The sequence below is a fragment of the Pogona vitticeps genome, chromosome 5 (assembly GCF_051106095.1).
Source record: "Pogona vitticeps strain Pit_001003342236 chromosome 5, PviZW2.1, whole genome shotgun sequence".
Taxonomy (NCBI): Eukaryota; Metazoa; Chordata; class Lepidosauria; order Squamata; family Agamidae; genus Pogona; species Pogona vitticeps.
The window spans coordinates 115037913-115054878 of record NC_135787.1 but is presented as its reverse complement, the minus strand read 5'-3'; the positions used below and the strand labels follow the sequence as shown (position 1 = coordinate 115054878).

The 16966-nt window shown below is 43.7% G+C and overlaps 1 protein-coding gene across 2 annotated transcripts in view; it reads left to right on the top strand.

The window, feature by feature from the left end:
- Nucleotides 1-176: 176 nt before the first annotated feature.
- Nucleotides 177-16966, top strand: part of PHTF2 (putative homeodomain transcription factor 2) — a 91286-nt gene continuing 74496 nt past the window's right edge. For both annotated transcript variants that reach the window (XM_073000711.2, XM_073000710.2), the window contains exon 1: nt 177-306. The gene's annotated coding sequence lies outside the window, so the exon portion shown is untranslated. The remainder of the gene's footprint in view (nt 307-16966) is intronic.

The following is a 16966-nucleotide window of genomic DNA, read 5'->3' as shown; positions in this document are numbered from 1 at the left end:
TGTCCAATCAGAAAAGCTGTTGACGTCGAGGCTACCCACAGCGCTGACCCGCTGCTGCCGCCGGATTTCCAGCCGCCGTGCAGTATTTACCTCCTTCGTCTCCCCTCCGCCTTAAGGGGCGGAGCGATGATTGACGTGTGCCGCCCCTTCCACGGCGGCGCGCTGTTGCTGCCGCCGCTGTCTCAGGGGCGCGCGCTCGAGTCCTGCCGCGAGCTGTTGCCTCGCGCGCCTTTCGTGCCCTTCTCCAGCCTTCGCCGCTCTTTTCCCACCGTTCGTTCCGCCGCGTGCTGTGGCTGCGGAGAACCGGTAAGAGCCGTCGTTTCCCCTCCCCCTCCCCGCAGCGGTCCTTCCCGCAGGCTGAGGCGCGTGGGGCCGGATGAAGCGAGGAAGGAAGGACTCGGGGGGAGGGGGGTCCGGGGATCCTCTGGGGAGGGGGCGCGTAGAGCGGGAACGGGCTTCGGAAGTGCCCCGGGGGAAAGCGATGAGGACGGCCGCAGGCGGGCTGGTGTGGAAGAGGCAGGGGACCATGTAACGTGGCCTTAGTGCCAAAGGCGAGGGGAGCTTAAGAGAGGCGAAGCGGGTGCCTTGAGGAGAAAAGAGGGTCGTCGTTGTGGTGGCGCGGGTTGGCCTGAGGGGGAGCAGGGGATTCTTCTGCTGAAAAGAGAAGGCGAGATGGGGTCAGAGTGTGTGTGTCTCTGTGTGTGTGTGTGTTGGAGGGGGGGGGTTGTAGAGAGACAGCAGCTGCCACTTGTGGTGGTGAGAGGGCGCCGACGAGGAATGATGGAAAGTGGCGCCTGTCCTTGGATGGGAGGGGGATGTGAGGAGTAGCGCGCGAGGGGGGAGGGGCTGGGAGGGTCGCCGGAGAGGAAGGGGCTGCGCTGGGTCTGGGTCTGGGTGTGTTGCGCGCCCGTAGGGAGGGCGCGAGAGAGCGTGAAGAAGAAGCGGGGAGGAGCGGGGGGGGGACGGCTGGCTGGCTGGCTAGGGTGCTGCTGCTGATGGTGCGTGGTTCATACCGGGTCAGGGGAGAATGAGGCGCCGTAATTGGAAAGAAAAAGGGGAGGATGCGATCAACTGTCAAAGAGTGCAAGGGATGGCAGGCGAGGCAGTTGATGTATGTGGCAGAGGCGGCGGCGGCGGTGGTTTTAGAGCTGGTCTTATTATAGCCGAGTTTCCGTTTGAGCTTCCAGCTCAGAGGTTCAGTCCTCTATCCTTAGAATGAGTCTATTTTAGTATTGATTCCTTAGTTACTTTAGGCGAAGTATGTATGATTTCCTGCAGGGCTCTGTTACGGAAATGTTTCACAGGACTTGCTGTCCCAAACAACTGCAAAGGAAGAAGTATTCAAGAATTTTTGTAGCAGAAACAAGTCTTGTGCATTTTAAAGACAAATGTTTGTTTGACATAAGCTTCCAAAGATTGTTGCCAGTTTCTTCAAATGAATCTGACTGCAAAGGATTTTTGTATTGAATTTATGTTTTTAATAATGCTGTCTTGCTCTCTTTGTAGCAGGGGGGTGATAAGTGCTCATTTTGAGTCTTCAGATAATCATACATTTTAGAGAAGCATTTGAAAAAAGAAAGCTCACACTTAAATAAATATTAAAGTGCCCCAATATTTTGTCTTCCTTCCTTTCTTTCTGCCAACATGCTGAGATGAACTAGCACAACTACAGTACTTCTTTGCATATCGAGGGGGGAAACGGTTATTCACCTCTAGAGCTGTATCCTTAAATTATTATTGTTACATTTGTAGTTATTTTTTGTACTCTTGTTATATTTTTGTACTCTTTTTTGCCCGAGCTATTGAACTAAAACAAGAGTTTTCTTCATAAGGCTTTAGTGGCGTTTCTTTTCCTGATGAATTCTAGCTCCTTCATTTGCTTACTGATCTTTCTTTGGGCCAAGAAAGTATTTTGTAATGGTTAGAGCAGATGACAATAATTCACATTCCTTATTTCAAATAACTAAATCTACAGTTCTTTTTTCCCCATCTCTTTCATTTCAAGGAAACTCTTTTGTCTCAAGTTGTCTCCGTTATGTTACATCAGCACTTTGGTCTGGTTTTTACTGTGTCTGATCTATGTTGCGCAAAATGGTCTACAAACAGTCTTCTGTTTTCCAAGCATGTCATGTTATCTTCTGTACCTGGAATGCCTTCTCTAAAAATAATCTGCTTACCAGTACATTAGAATTTTATTTACAATATTAATTTGGCTCTTCCCTTTGGAAAAAGGGTAAGGATGATTATAGGCAAGTGCAGTGAACTGAAACAACTCAAAGAGAACAAAAGCTATGTTTGATCCTCCTACCCCTACTGCTTTAAAGTCACTTATCTAGATTTTACATGTAGCTTATAGTATATTATACTGTTTTGTTTATTATCAAGTAAGTATAAGTAACCAAACCTTTTGTCTGCTAGTGGCTTGTTACCTTGGCACCTTGTTAAACCTTCATGTTAATTTTCAGCATTGGCTTACATGCCGGTTTCATTTGATCCAATTGATATATATGAGAAGTTTCTTTGAAAAATTTTAGATATACACAAAATGAATAGATTCAGTTAATACAATCTTTCAGATTTTCATTTTCTTTGAATGATGGTAGCCTTTTATGCTAATTTCTGGATTTAATGCAAATATCCAAGCAGTTCTGCTACTAAAATGTTGCTGGAAAGTTGTACAAATTCACACTTGGGTTTTGGATTTGAATTGTCATTAGCTTATACTACCTTCTTCACAACTGATGAATACAGACTCATCTGTGCAAGTGCCTGCAATTGTTGGATTTCTTTTCAAGGAGCTTCACTGATGTGGTTATTCCTAGTTCATCAGGTTCTAATGGCAGGTCTGTTTTGGCTCTTAAATTATCTCTCTCTAGAAAGGATGATAATTTTTTATAGCAAATGAATTTGTGAGGGTTTGTTACCTTGAGAAGTTTTTTTCCCCCTTTACTTCTACATCTAGCAACACACAACTCTTGACCCTGGATTGTACCAACAGGAAACTTTCAGTAGTGACAGGAATATGTAACTTCTCTTCCTCACACAATGATATGAGGAAGGGGTTAGTTTCTGGTTTCTGAAATGGGTTTGAAACATTAAAGTCCAACAATTCAAAACTTTTATCCAAGGAGAAGTCGATTAATGTGGCATCTTGTGGAACTGACAGCAAGGGCACTCCACTCCCTTTAGATGCCCTTGGCATAGACCTGTTAAATCCTACGTATTCCTGAGTATTTTGAAGCATTGGGGTGTTCGGTATTGTTGTTTCTGAGGGCTGCTGCCATCTACCTCCCTCTCTCCTTTCCTTGCCCAGCCAGGCTCTCTCCTCCCTGATCTTCCTTGCCCACTCTCAAGCCTCTTCTCACCCTAATAAGAAGGCTACACTGGCACTGCCTCTCTCCATCTCCTGTCAGCACTGTGAGCCGTTACCATTTCTTTTTCCGGGGATTTTCTAACCAGATCGATTCCCATCCCAGGAGAAGGATTTTACCACATTTACGCAATTCGGCTTCCCCCTCTTCCACCAACCTTTTTCTTCCTCTTCCTTCACTCTTCCCTTCCTTCCCTCCCCCCTTTTCTTTTGCCCCCACCTTTCCCAACTGACTCTCAGGCTCCACCCCTTTTTGTCCTATCATTTCTGGTTTTCTGTCACTCATTCCCTGTTCTGGACCTGTCATCTGTTCTTCTAGACCAGCGATGGCAAACCTATGACATGTGTGCCACAGCTGGCATGCAGAGGCCTCTCTGTGGGTGCGCGAGCCATAAGTCACTGGATCCCAACCTCTGGCATCCACACCTGAGGAGGTGGCTGCAGTGCTAGCACCCCAACAGGAGGCGGGCCAGGATCCGGAGCAGCTGGCGCTGGTGGGCCAGCCGAGCTATAGGCAGTGGTGGTTTTGGGCACGATTGGAGGTGGACCCAGAGTGGGGTCTGGAGGCACCTCCGGGCCCAGGATTCCCCCTTCCACCACCACTTCCATTGCCACCACTGCCACCACCTGCTGCCTGCTGGTGTTCCCCCCCCCCCCCAGTTTGGGCACTCAGGATCAAAAAGGTTTGCCATCACTGTTGTAGACCCTCAACTTCTCTGTATGTTCTACTACTGCCTCCACCATCATCACTAGTATTTTTTCTTTGTTGCTCCGCTCTTGGTTCTCTGTTGAAGGGGTTGTTTTCCTCTCAGTCTCAGGGATCCTGGGCTCACCACTTGCTCCATGGAGGAGGGATGGCACTCTGGCAGGAACATTGTCTACCCTGCAATCCTCACAGATTTGCAAACTTTTAAAGATTTTTTTTTTGAGGGGACAAGAAGCGTGATTAAATAAGTTCTTATGTAATGAGCAGTGGGCAAACTTGCTGCATTCTAGAGTATTTTTCAAAGTGAGGGGAGTTTCCAAGCCAGTTTCCTCTACATCTGTTGAGATTCTTGCTGGAATAAATGGGTGTTTTCGGGATGTAAGCTTCGCAAGACAGCTATTTAAACAGCTGATTGGCGGTTCGCAAAGTGGCTTTCCTATGGCCGATCTTCACTAGACAATGATGATTCTTCCCCATTGGAACACATTAAACAGGTTTCAATGCATTCCAATGGGGAAATGCTTTTCGCTTGACAATGATTTCGCTAAACAGCTATTTCAGTAGAACGGATTATCATCGTCTAGCGAGGCACCACTGTATTTGAATTTGGCACATCAAAATATATAATAAATAGCACATTTTATCTCTGAAGCAAATGACTTCTAAAAAATTGTAGACCAATGTTTTGGAAGTAGAGGTAGGGAATCATATAATATTCATAGGCTCCTCTTCCTCCCTTTTCATTAGCCACATTCCTGCTGTGTTATGAGTATTATCTATGATGCTTCATTGCAAAACACACAAAGAAAAACGTCAAACACATTCCAGTAGACCTCTTCCCTTTTGTTGTCATTAGGTTAGGGAGACAACAAATGAACCTGGTTTAATCATTGGAACTTTTGTCAGTCTGTAGCGACATTGTAAGGAAAATAGCATTCAAAGATTCTCATCTCATTATTGATGGCATCAAGAATGGACATTGCAAGAGTCTAGAAATATTTGACTAAGGCATCCATAAGCACATGGATGCAGCGTTGGATAAGATAACACAAAAAGTCCAAGTGACTGCAGGATAGAAAAGGAGAGACAAATTTATCAACAATGGTATATTCTTTTATTGAGTTTATAGTGATAAATGAATCCACTAATGTAATATAGAAATTCTGGATGGGTGTGGTATAACATCAATATACATGCAAAAAGATCTCTCCTGAACAAGTTGAAAACATTGGAACTACGAACCAGTGTGGAACACAGTTTGATTTATTTTATGTTTATATAATAATTATGAATGCAGTTCATACACTGATTGTTTGCTAAGAATCTGCAGACATATGAGGTTTTTTTTTTATCTTAACGTAGTAACTGATTTTAGTAAATAAAAATGTTTAAACAGCAAGAAAGAAAGAAAGATCTTCCAGGATATTCTGTAGATTCTCTGCAAACTGGGAAGTTAGAAAGCCTTGATGCTCCACCCTAGATGGTTGAATACAATATGCAGACTATAGGAACATAATATGAAGCTTTCCCTTGCTGTCCTCTGCTGACTTGTGTAACACCTTGCCTGATAAAGTACTAATCACAAAAGCTAGTATATTTTTGGGTTGGTTTGTTCTTTTGCACATCATGATAAAGGTACCACTTAGTGTAGGTTTGGAAACATGTTCTGCAACAGTATGGTTGTTGCTTCCTTTGTAACTTTGTACACACCTGGGTTACACAGAAATTGTAATGCTACTGAAGTCTGTACTTTATGCAAATTGTGGCTGTGAGACTTGTTGCACCATTTTGATAACGATAGAGTAGAAGTGATTTCGCGGTTACAAGATATACTCTTCATTTTTTATTGGAACTTGGGGTGCAAAATACACTTGGGATTAAGGAATTCTGAGACCAGGTATTTATTATTAGTACAAGAAATGAAGGCAGTCCATATTTTTCTACATAAAATTCCACACCTGATTATCCAAATGTTTGTTCATTTCAGCAGTATAATTTGAAATGGTAAAGTTGGGAGAATCATATTGTAGATTCTTCATCATACATTTGGAAATCAAGTACATACTGATCTACTGTGAATAATCAGTGATCTGCTTATAGATCCTGATGCATCTTTTACACATGTCTATGTTAGAAGATCCAGATTATGTTAAAGGATCTAATGGTATGGTTCCTTCCCATGTCAGCATGCTTAGTTTTTAGAAGTGGTTATGCTGATGTGAGGAGATACTGTAGTGTGTCTTCCTTATGTGTGTCCAGAGCTTGTCACATTTTCTTGTGATAGCTTCCATGCTGCAGACATAACATCAGACTGGCTTACATGTCTCATCACGATATAATCTTTGATCTTTGAATTGCTATAATGATGTATAGTGTAGCTATTCTTCATAGCCTGAGTTTATCATCTGGGAGGAATGTGAGAAATTTCTCTTGCAGAAGTGTTCAATTGATGCTGTTATTTTAAATTCATTTTATTCCTGGAAAGATTAGAGGCAGGACCTTAGGTTAGTATGTGTCCTTGTTCTGTTGTAGGCAACCAGCATATTTTGAAGAACTGTTTCACCTTTACAGATGTTGAAAGCAAAAACAACCTGTAACCAATTATGAAAATAGTAAAGTCATTATTGAACAGCATATAGCTTGGTTCTAAATTCATTGTCTGTCAAAAAGGACATAAACTCATAAACCTCCACAGCAGAAATTAACTGAAGTAACATTCATCCTAGTAGGGCTTTATGAAGAAAACTTGGTTGGTATGTTGTACTTCAATTTGAACGGCATATTTGTAAATAAATATTTCTTTCTGTAAATAAATTTCTGTGCGGAGAAAATTTTTAGGAAAATACTTTTGGTGAATGTCCCAGTTTTATAGTTGTTCCATGATAAAAAGATGCGGTGCTACAGAGTTTTATTTGGAGCTAAAGTGCATTATATGCAGCCTGCCATGTTGTTTGTTTTAAGAAATGTGAATATTAGCATGGAGTCCTCCTAACCCCTGCCTATATAAAAAGCTGTAACAACTTCTGTTAGAATTATTAAACTTGAATGGAATGATTAAAGCTGAATTCCTTCTCAGACTGCCATCCAACTTGCCGTTCCTTATTTCACAGATTTGCTGTTTGCATTCCTTTAATGCATTTCAATGGTGAAAATCATGTTATTTTGCATTGTAAATTGCACTAGAGTAGTCTCATGGAATTGGTGAGGATTTCATGAGTAAGCTCCTGTAATTTTCATTGATTCAAATGGGCTTGTGCTAATTGTGACTTTCTTTAGCATAGTAAATCACAGTTAAAATGGGCCCACTGAGTCAATGTATGATTTACTGTGCTAAGCCACAAGATTTTGGCCATTGTTTCTTAAATACTATGTTAGCATATATAGTCACTCTCTGTGTTTTCTGTATTTTTTGTATCACTTATAGCATTATCAAATCACTTATACCATTATAAACCTAAAATTAAATTCTTATAGTTCATATTATGTTTCTCTAAGTAGGTGCCTTACAATCAACAATTTCTATTGTTATATTCATAATAAACATTTCAGATTACATAGTTAAAAATTCTCAGTTACCATTTGACTCCAAACATAGTTGAAATTATTTGCAGTAAACAAATCACATCAATTTTATGTATACATGTGTGCCTCTCAATCCATAAATTCTGTTGTTATATTAATCAAGTAACATCCTCCCTTTGTAATTAATAAATCTTAACTCCATGCACAGGCCAGGAATTCCAAATCACTTATAGCAGTGGTCATCAACCCCCGATCCGTGGCCCACTGCTGGTCCGCGGGCTGGCTGGAACTGGGCCGTGGACACGGATCTCTGCCCCCCCACTTGGGGCAAGTGGATGGGCAGGAGCGCGCTCCAGTGATCCTACTGCTTCCTGCCTGGCCAATCCTTCCCAGGAAGAGGTGGGCCAGGCCGGATTGCATGGGATGCTGCTGCTTGTCCGCAGAACTTCCTCCTTCTGGGGCCTCCCGTCCAAGCCTCGCTCCCACCCTTGTGGTGGCGGTGCGGCCACCCACCCATGCTGAAGTGAGGCTGGGCCGCCACTGCCCCAAAGAAGGAAGGATGGTTGGACCAATGGGTGGGCAGACGGGCAGGCAAGCAAGCGACACAGGTGTGGAAAGCGGAGATAAGTCCCATCTCTGTGTCACTGTCCCTGGGGGGAGGAGCCCGGTGCACCCCGCCTCGTTGCCCTGGGATCCCTGGCGGAGCAGGAAGAGGAGGCGAGGGGGAAACCCTGTCAGGCCCGATCCTGTGCCTACCTCCCATTCCGCGCCATCGCCTCCCCTCCACTGTCCCCGGGTAGTCCTTCCACCCGCAGGCCGCGCCACGCCAGCCCTGCTGAGAGAGAGCCCAGCTCAGGCGGGGAGGGGCAGCAGCAGGGGCCCCCTTTCGGAGCTTGGAGGTGGCCAGAGGCTGGTAGCGCTGGCCTCTCGGGACCTTGGCCAGGCAAGAGGCCGCCCGGGCACACAGGGCGGGCGGCCAAGGGCACAACTCAGAGGGCGTCCCCACTGCTACTACGACTACTACTGCTGCTGAGGTGGTGCAAGGCAGGATGCGTGTTCTGGATTTAAAAGCTCCCTGGGCCTGGCCTGGAAAGGTGGGCTGGGCGCCCCGGTTGCTTCTGGCAGCAGCCAGCAAGCTGCACCAGGCATGCCTGGCACAAGCCACCAGGTCTTAATTAGCCCTCCCTCCTCCTCCTCCTCCTGCCCCCCCAATTAAGAGGCCGAAGGGATGGAATGGGGGGGCAGCAGGAGGAGGAGACCCAGCCGCCCCTGGAAAAGAACCCCCCCACCCTGTCCCCACCCCGGAACTGCGCAGGGATTTGTTTGGACATGGAGGAAGGTGCGTCTCGATGGCTGCAGGCTGGCAGGGAAGGGGGAGTGGAGGACTCCTGCACGCTGGCACACATTGGAGTGTCAGTTCCTTCTCCCCCCCCCTTCAAAAAGCAGGGGAGAAAAGGTGGTCCCCAGGAGGTTGAGGACGCTTGGGACCAGTAAGGTGCTGCTTTAAAAAAAAAGTTTTGAGTGGCTTTTGTTTTGTGGGGGGGGATTGAGGGTCGGTGTTGTTTTGTTTTTTGGTGGGTTGTGGTTTTTTTGTGTTTTTTTTGCAATCCCAGCATGGGACTTGCTCTGTTTACGTATTTTTATTTTTATTTTGGTATTTTTCTTTACCATAGCCCCCCACCCGCTTGGGAACAACAAGTTAATAAAGTTAATAAAGTGTGGCCCTAATTAATCCAACACCTGTGTCTTGCCTCTTTATTCTGGGGTGGGGGGTGGGGACAAAGGGCACAATACATGTAATGTGTTTGATTCATAGCTATCCTCGAACAACCTACTACATAACAAGTACCACCACGCACAGACGTCCCCCCCACACCCCCATTCACAGATGCCAGTGGCAGCAGCCGCCCGCCCCGGTCCTTGGAAGAATGGTCTTCAACAAAACCGGTCCCTGACATTAAAAAGGTTGGGGACCACTGCTGTAGAAGGAATGGAGTAGCCCTCATAGTCAACGAAAGAGTGGGAAAAGCTGTAATGGGATATAATCTCAAAAATGATAGAATGATTTCAGTATGAATCCAAGGCAGACCTTTCAACATCACAATAACCCAAGTGTATGCACCAACTACCAATGCTGAGGAGACTGAAATTGACCAATTTTATGAAGATTTACAACACCTTCTAGAACTGACACCAAAGAAAGACGGTCTTCTCATTATAGGGGATTGGAATGCTAAAGTAGGGAGTCAAGAGATAAAAGAAAAATAGGGAAGTTTGGCCTTGGAGTTCAAAACGAAGCAGGGCAAAGGCTAATAGAGTTTTGTCAAGAGAACAAGCTGGTCATCACACTCTTTTCCAACAACACAAGAGGCGACTCTACACATGGAAATCACCAGATGGGAATACCGTAATCAGATTGATTATATTCTCTGCAGCCAAAGATGGAGAAGCTCTCTATTATCAGCAAAAACAAGAGCTGGAGCTGATTGTGGCTCTGAACATCAGCTTCTCATAGCAAAATTCAAGCTTAAACTGGAGATAGTAGGAAAAACCACTGGGCTAGTCAGGTATAATCTAAACCAAATCCCTTATGAATACACAGTGGAAGTGAAAAACAGATTTAAGGAACTACATTTGGTGGACAGAATGCCTGAAGAACTATGGATAGAGGCTCGTAACATTGTACAGGAGGAAGCAACAAAAACCATCCCAAAGAAAAGGAAATGCAAAAAAGCCAACTGGCTGTCCAGCGAGGCCTTACAAATAGCAGAGAAGAGAAGGGAAACCAAATGCAAGGGAGAGAGGGAAAGTTACAGAAAATCGAATGCAGACTTCCAAAGAATAGCAAGGAGAAACAAGAGGGACTTCTTAACTGAACAATGCAAATAAATAGAGGAAAATAATAGAGAAGGAAAAACCAGAGATCTGTTCAGGAAAATTAGAGATATTAAAGAAATATTTTGTGCAAAGATGAACATGAGAAAGGACTAAAATGGTAGGGACCTAACAGAAGCAGAAGGCATGAAGAAGAGGTGGCAAGAATACACAGAGGAAAAAATCTGGATGTCCTGGACAACCCAGAGTGTGGTTGCTGACCTTGAGCCAGAAATTCTGGAGAGTGAAGTCAGTTGGGCCTTAGAAAGCATGGCTAACAACGCTAGTGGAGGTGATGGCACTCCAGTTGAACTATTTAAACTCTTAAAAGATGACGCTGTTAAGGTGCTACATTCAGTATGCCAGCAAGTTTGGAAAACTCAACAGTGGCCAGAAGATTGAAAAAGATCAGTCTACATTCCAATCCCAAAGACAGGCAGCGCCAAAGAATGCTCCAACTACCATACAATTGCACTCATTTCACACGCTAGCAAGGTTATGCTCAAAATCCTACAAGGTAGGCTTCAGCAGTGTGTGGACCGCGAACTGCCAGAAGTACAAGCTGGAATTCGAAGGGACAGAGGAACTCGAGACCAAATTGCTAACATGCGCTGGATTATGGAGAAAGTCAGAGAGTTCCAGAAAAACATCTACTTCTGCTTCATTGACTATGCAAAAGCCTTTGACTGTGTGGACCACAGCAAACTATGGCAAGTTCTTAAAGAAATGGGAGTGCATGACTACCTTATCTATCTCCTGAGAAACCTATACGTGGGACGGGAAGCAACAGTTAGAACTGGATATGGAAAAACTGATTGGTTCAAAATTGGGAAAGGAGTACGACAAGGCTGTATATTGTCCCCCGACTTATTTAACTTATATGCAGAATACATAATGCGAAAGGCCGGACTGGATGAATCCCAAGCCAGAATTAAGATTGCCAGAAGAAATACCAACAACCTCCGATATGCAGATTATACCACTCTGATGGCAGAGAGTGAGGAGGAATTAAGGAACCTTGTAGTGAGGGTGAAAGAGAGTGCAAAAAACAGTCTGAGGCTCAACATCAAAAAAACTAAGATCATGGCCACTGGTCCCATCACCTCCTGGCAAATAGAAGGGGAAGATATGGAGGTACTGACAGATTTTAGTTTTTTGGGCTCCATGATAAATGCAGATGGTGACAGCAGCCACAAAATTAAAAATCGCCTTCTTCTTCGGAGGAAAGCGATGACAAACCTCAACAGCATCTTAAAAAGCAGAGACATCACCTTGCCAACAAAAGTCCGCATAGTCAAAGCTATGGTTTTTCCTGTAGTGATATACGGAAGTGAGAGCTGGACCATAAAGAAGGCTGACTGCCAAAGAATTGATGCTTTTGAATTGTGGTGCTGGAGGAGGCTTTTGAAAGTCCCCTGGACTGCAAGGAGAACAAACCTATCCATTGTAAGGGAAATCAAGCCTGAGTGCTCACTGGAAGGACAGATCCTGAAGCTGAGGCTCCAGTACTTTGGCCATCTCATGAGAAGACTCCCTAGAAAAGATCTTGATGTTAGGAAAGTGTGAAGGCAGGAGGAGAAGGGGACGACAGAGGACAAGATGGTTGGACAGTGTTACCGACGCGACCAATATGAATTTGACCCAAGTCTGGGAGACAGTGGAAGACAGGAGGGCCTGGCGTGCTCTGGTCCATGGGGTCACGAAGAGTCAGACACAACTAAACGACTAAACAAGAACAACGATGGGGATGGTAACTGTAAAGATTCACTACAAGCATAACTGCCCCCCCCCAAAGTGAGACTGATTAGACAAGGTTTTATGTAGCAGAATCGGTGTTCCTATTTCTGTATCACTTTTCTCCTCCTCCACCGCTTTTGGCCATTTCTTCTTGTGAGTTAGGGCCTAAATGTGACATTACAGTGATTGTATGAATGCAGTTAACATGCTTTACTTTCTAGTAAGTAGGTTACTGTCAGAAACTCTCCCAGTGCCCTATATTGATAAATATATAAAACGCTTTGTTTAGTCCAAATCTAATAATTCATGTTAGAATAGATGTTATCTAGAAGGGCAGGGTAAAAATCAATCAATCAATCAATCAATCAATCAATCAAACAAACAAACAAACAAACAAACAAACAAACAAATAAATAAATAAATAAATAAATAAATGTTTGTGTAAAATATTTATTATTGTATTCGTTTATTATTGTCACATATCTAGTGCTCTGAGTGGTCATTGCAATATAATATAAACCCTAACCCCCTGATCATAATAAACAGTACACCCAAACTTATAAACACATGAAGCAGGGCTATCCAAATATAAAATGGGATGTATATTAAGTTTATACCTGTTCTGTCCCTGCAATTCAGGAGCTACATTCAGGAGGGAAAAGAACCTTGCTAAAGGAAGTTGAGCTACACATTGTCAAAGGGATAGTCAGCTTTATATTCCTGGGCGATGATGTCCCAAAATGTGACATTTCTTACTATGAGAAAGCCATTCACTTATACTGTATAATAGAACGGTGTGCATTTAGACACAATGGGGATGGTTACTAAAATCACTCCACACTCTCAGGGACTCCACCAGTTGACAGTCACATTTGTTTCTATTTACATGTGTTTGTTTTGTTTTCTGTGCTTTGGATAGAGACAGTATAGCTGAATATTGAGGAGTAATTTTGTTACATTGCCTGAGAATCTGATAGCACATGTGTCTAAATGGACACCTCGTATATTACAAGGACTACTCTTAGAAGCAATGGATATTTCAGTGTTTTGCATCCACAAATAGTTTGTATGGCCTGCAAGAGACTTCTTAATGTTTGACAGGCCATCCGGTATTAAAAAGGTGAGTTTTTTTACTTTGTCACAACAGTGTTCCCAAGTGCATTACTTCTCTGCATAATGGATGAGTTGCAGCAGAAAAAAAATAGAGCTGTATAGTTGGGTTTGAACACACTTCTTGGATCCAGTGAGCCTGCTGGTTAACAAACAGGCTTGTTCCTGTCTGTTTCTAATAGTCAGTGATTACTATGCTTCTCTGTCTAGTTCTTGTTGCAGTTCACATACTGGTAGATTTGAGCAGATGGGGGAAATAGAAGTATGTTTTAAATTTAAATATTTACATTTATATAAAAATATGCTGTATTTACAGTCGAAAGCGTCAAAATTGTGAAGGAAATACTAGATTAAATTATTTCCCCTCAGACTAAGGGTATTTTGTTTTTTTAAAAAGAGCCAAAAGGATTTTGAGAATAATAGACTTCATTTTCAATACTCCCCAGTTTCTAGCATCTGTCTTTTGAAAGCAGGAAAGAGGAATAGAAATTGGAGTCCAGCAGATGTCCTGCTTCTACAAGAATCTGAAAAATCTTGCTGTCCTTTGCATATTCTACAGAGAATCAGTGTATCGTGGCAGCATATAATGTGCTTCCTCCCACATGGAGTCCCTCCTGCACCACAGCATAACCCATTCAGCAGCATCCTCCAGTCATCTATGTAGCATTTTAAGGAGCTAGATGGATTGCCGGGGGTGGGTGGGTGGGTGGGTTGGCTTTAACTGTCAGCCTGGTTGTAGACGTCTAAGTCTAGTTGTATTTTTAATTTGAAAATATTGTGCATTACTTGGCTAATTTCAAAGATAATTTAGGTTACGGTCTTATACATTTTAACTTAGAATTACATTCTGTTGAAGTTAGTGGTACTTTCATCTGAGTTGATATGTATTGGTTTGCAATGTTACTTTAGTAATACCTTATGTGAGTCTGTATTAAGCTGACTATTAGCAGTTAATTACCTACATTGAAAACAAATGGAATTTTATTTCCTAATCCATTACTGTTTGCATCAGTAAACATGCAGAGTCATTTCTTTTCAGGATAAAGTATTAAACATTTTCAGAAAAAGAGATGTTTGAAAAGATGTGGAAGCATGTTATAAGGAAAGTAGTTAATTGAAAACAATCACAGTTTGAGAATCAAGAAGTTTAGCTTTCTGGAGGACATAAAATAGGACTTTACAGTTTGCAGTGCTATTCACAAAGCTCATAGAAGTGAGTTTGGAATGCTTTGGATAGTATCAGATAATACTGGAATGATTCTAAAAGCAGGCATTATTAAGTCAGGTCTTGTAAGCTGGGGATCCCCTGTATACATTTTACTGAGGATTGTGAAGTTTGAAAACCTAAAGCATTATGTAGCACAAATCTAAAGCAAAATGTAACAAATTTTATGAGTCTGATTTTATTTTAAATCAGGATTTTAACACATTATAATTAAAAAGCTACTGCTTTTATTCATTCTGGCTCAGATCCAAAGCTGTGTGAACAAAAGGCTGTTTACTCAATAGGATTTGCTGACCTTTTCCCTTCAAAAGCCTCTCTGGAGGGTCAGGGAAGTAGAAGACTAGAGTCCCCTATTGTGCAAACAGCTTTCTTCTCATGCATCTCTGGATTTGACCCACTATATCTAATGCACATTCAGTTATACCAGAAGTAGAATATTCACTTTGAGCTCAGGTGTTGTGCAGTGGGTGTTGTGTTAATAAAAATGGCAGCCAAACAACATGAGGTTGTGTGAGATAGAAGGAAAAACAGTTTTTTGAGCAAATCTGTTGCAAGGAGAGTGTTGGTACTTTTAAAATGATGGAAATCAGGTAACATTTTCTATTTTCTTGTAATAATGTTGAAATTGGGTAATGTGAAAATGTGTTAAGATGTGCTGAACAGGTCTGTGACTGCAAATAATTGTGATTGAATGGAAGAATGGAAGTATTAACTACAGTATACCCGTGTGGTATGACTGAGTGGGTAAAGGGAACAGTGAATGACTGTCTTCAGGAAAACAGAACCCTAATCTGCCGAAAAGAGGCAACTATAAAACCATCGTTGAGAAAGCTTTCTCTGAACCCCATCATGCTGGGTAACTGCTGGCTAGTCTCCAACAACACATGTTTGGATGAGATGCATGAACATGTGGTGGCCTACCAGCTCCAAAGATTTTTAGATAAAATGGATTATCTAGATTAGTGGTTCTTAACGTGGGCAATAATGCCCGCCAGGGGGCGATTTCATTTTTCAGGGGGGCGGTAGAACGAAAAGGGGGCGGTGTGGGGGCAAAAGAACAGAAGGGGGGCGGTAGGGGGGCGCTGGAGCGAGCCAAACCTGTGAAGGCGACTGCAGCCGCAGTGCTGGCAGTAGATCTGGTGCTGCTGCTGCCGCCAGATGATCCAGCTCTTTCTACCTGCCACGTCTTGCCTTTCTCCTTTAGGGGAGCACTGAGTGTGGATCAGGTGGAAGGAAAGGTTCTCTTGGGTCCTCATCCTCACCCCGTGAAGCGCTGCCTCGCACCCAGGTGGGGAGGGAGACAAGGTAGGTAGGTAGGTAGGTAGGTAGGTAGGTAGGTAGGTAGGTAGGTAGGTAGGTAAGATATCACCTCAGGGAGGGGGGCGATGATAACTTCCTCAATGGCTCAAGGGGGCATTTCTTTCAAAAAGGTTAAGAACCACTGATCTACATCAGACTTTCTCAACCTTATTTGTCCACGACCCTTTTAGGAACGCTTCTCAGGTTCCAGGGCTACCTGTGAAACAAGGATACAACACAACAGATATCTTTCAGAAACTTCTCACATGTTTTAGTCTGTGACCCCCTCTCAAATGTGCCAGAGCTCTCCAAGGGACAATATGGCTCCATTGAGAATGTCTGATCTAGATTAGAGATAACCACAAACTATCTGAACTTTTTTTAAAAAATGAGGCATGAACTGGTTCGTTTTTTGTAAAGGTTGTGCCTGGGGGGAAGAAAAAATAAACCTCCACCCCCACAGTCTGCTCCCACCCACTTCCCACTGCCCCCCTGTCACCTCCCTACCTGGTTCTGATGCCTCTTCCTCCATTGCTGCAAACCACCACCACCACCTTTGAACTGCAGAGCTGGAAGGGACCCTGTGGATCATTGAGTCCAATCCCTTTCAAGGAGGCATAGTGTGGAATCAAACTCCCAGCCTCTGGCTCTGCAGCCAGAGATCTAAGCCACTGAGCAAATGGTCAGTCTGGGGTTGCACAGCCTCAGTTGTGCACCGTGCGGCACTGGATCGTCCATTTGCAGCCCCACAGTCAGCCCACTGCTGCTGTCACCTCCTCCACTTTCTCCTTCTCCATCCCCACTGCTGACATCTTGAGAAACAGGTCGAGCTTCCCTTCCAGAAGCTAGGCCTGCTGCCTCTGTGCATGTATCTGCCTATCAGCTGGGCTGAGGGCATGAAAAGAGCCTGGAGGGAAAGCCAGGCCTGCTATGTCTCAAGATGATAGCTGCAGTCAATGGATGCACTGGAGGTGAAAGAGCAATAAGGGAAGGTAGAGGAGGACAATGCTGGGGAGAGAGCAAACTTAGTGGAGGAGGAACTATAGAAAAGAGTCAGTTAGGGGCAAAAGAAGGAGACTATCTTCACCAGTGGAACTGCAAACCTGCTTTCAGGTTCTTGATG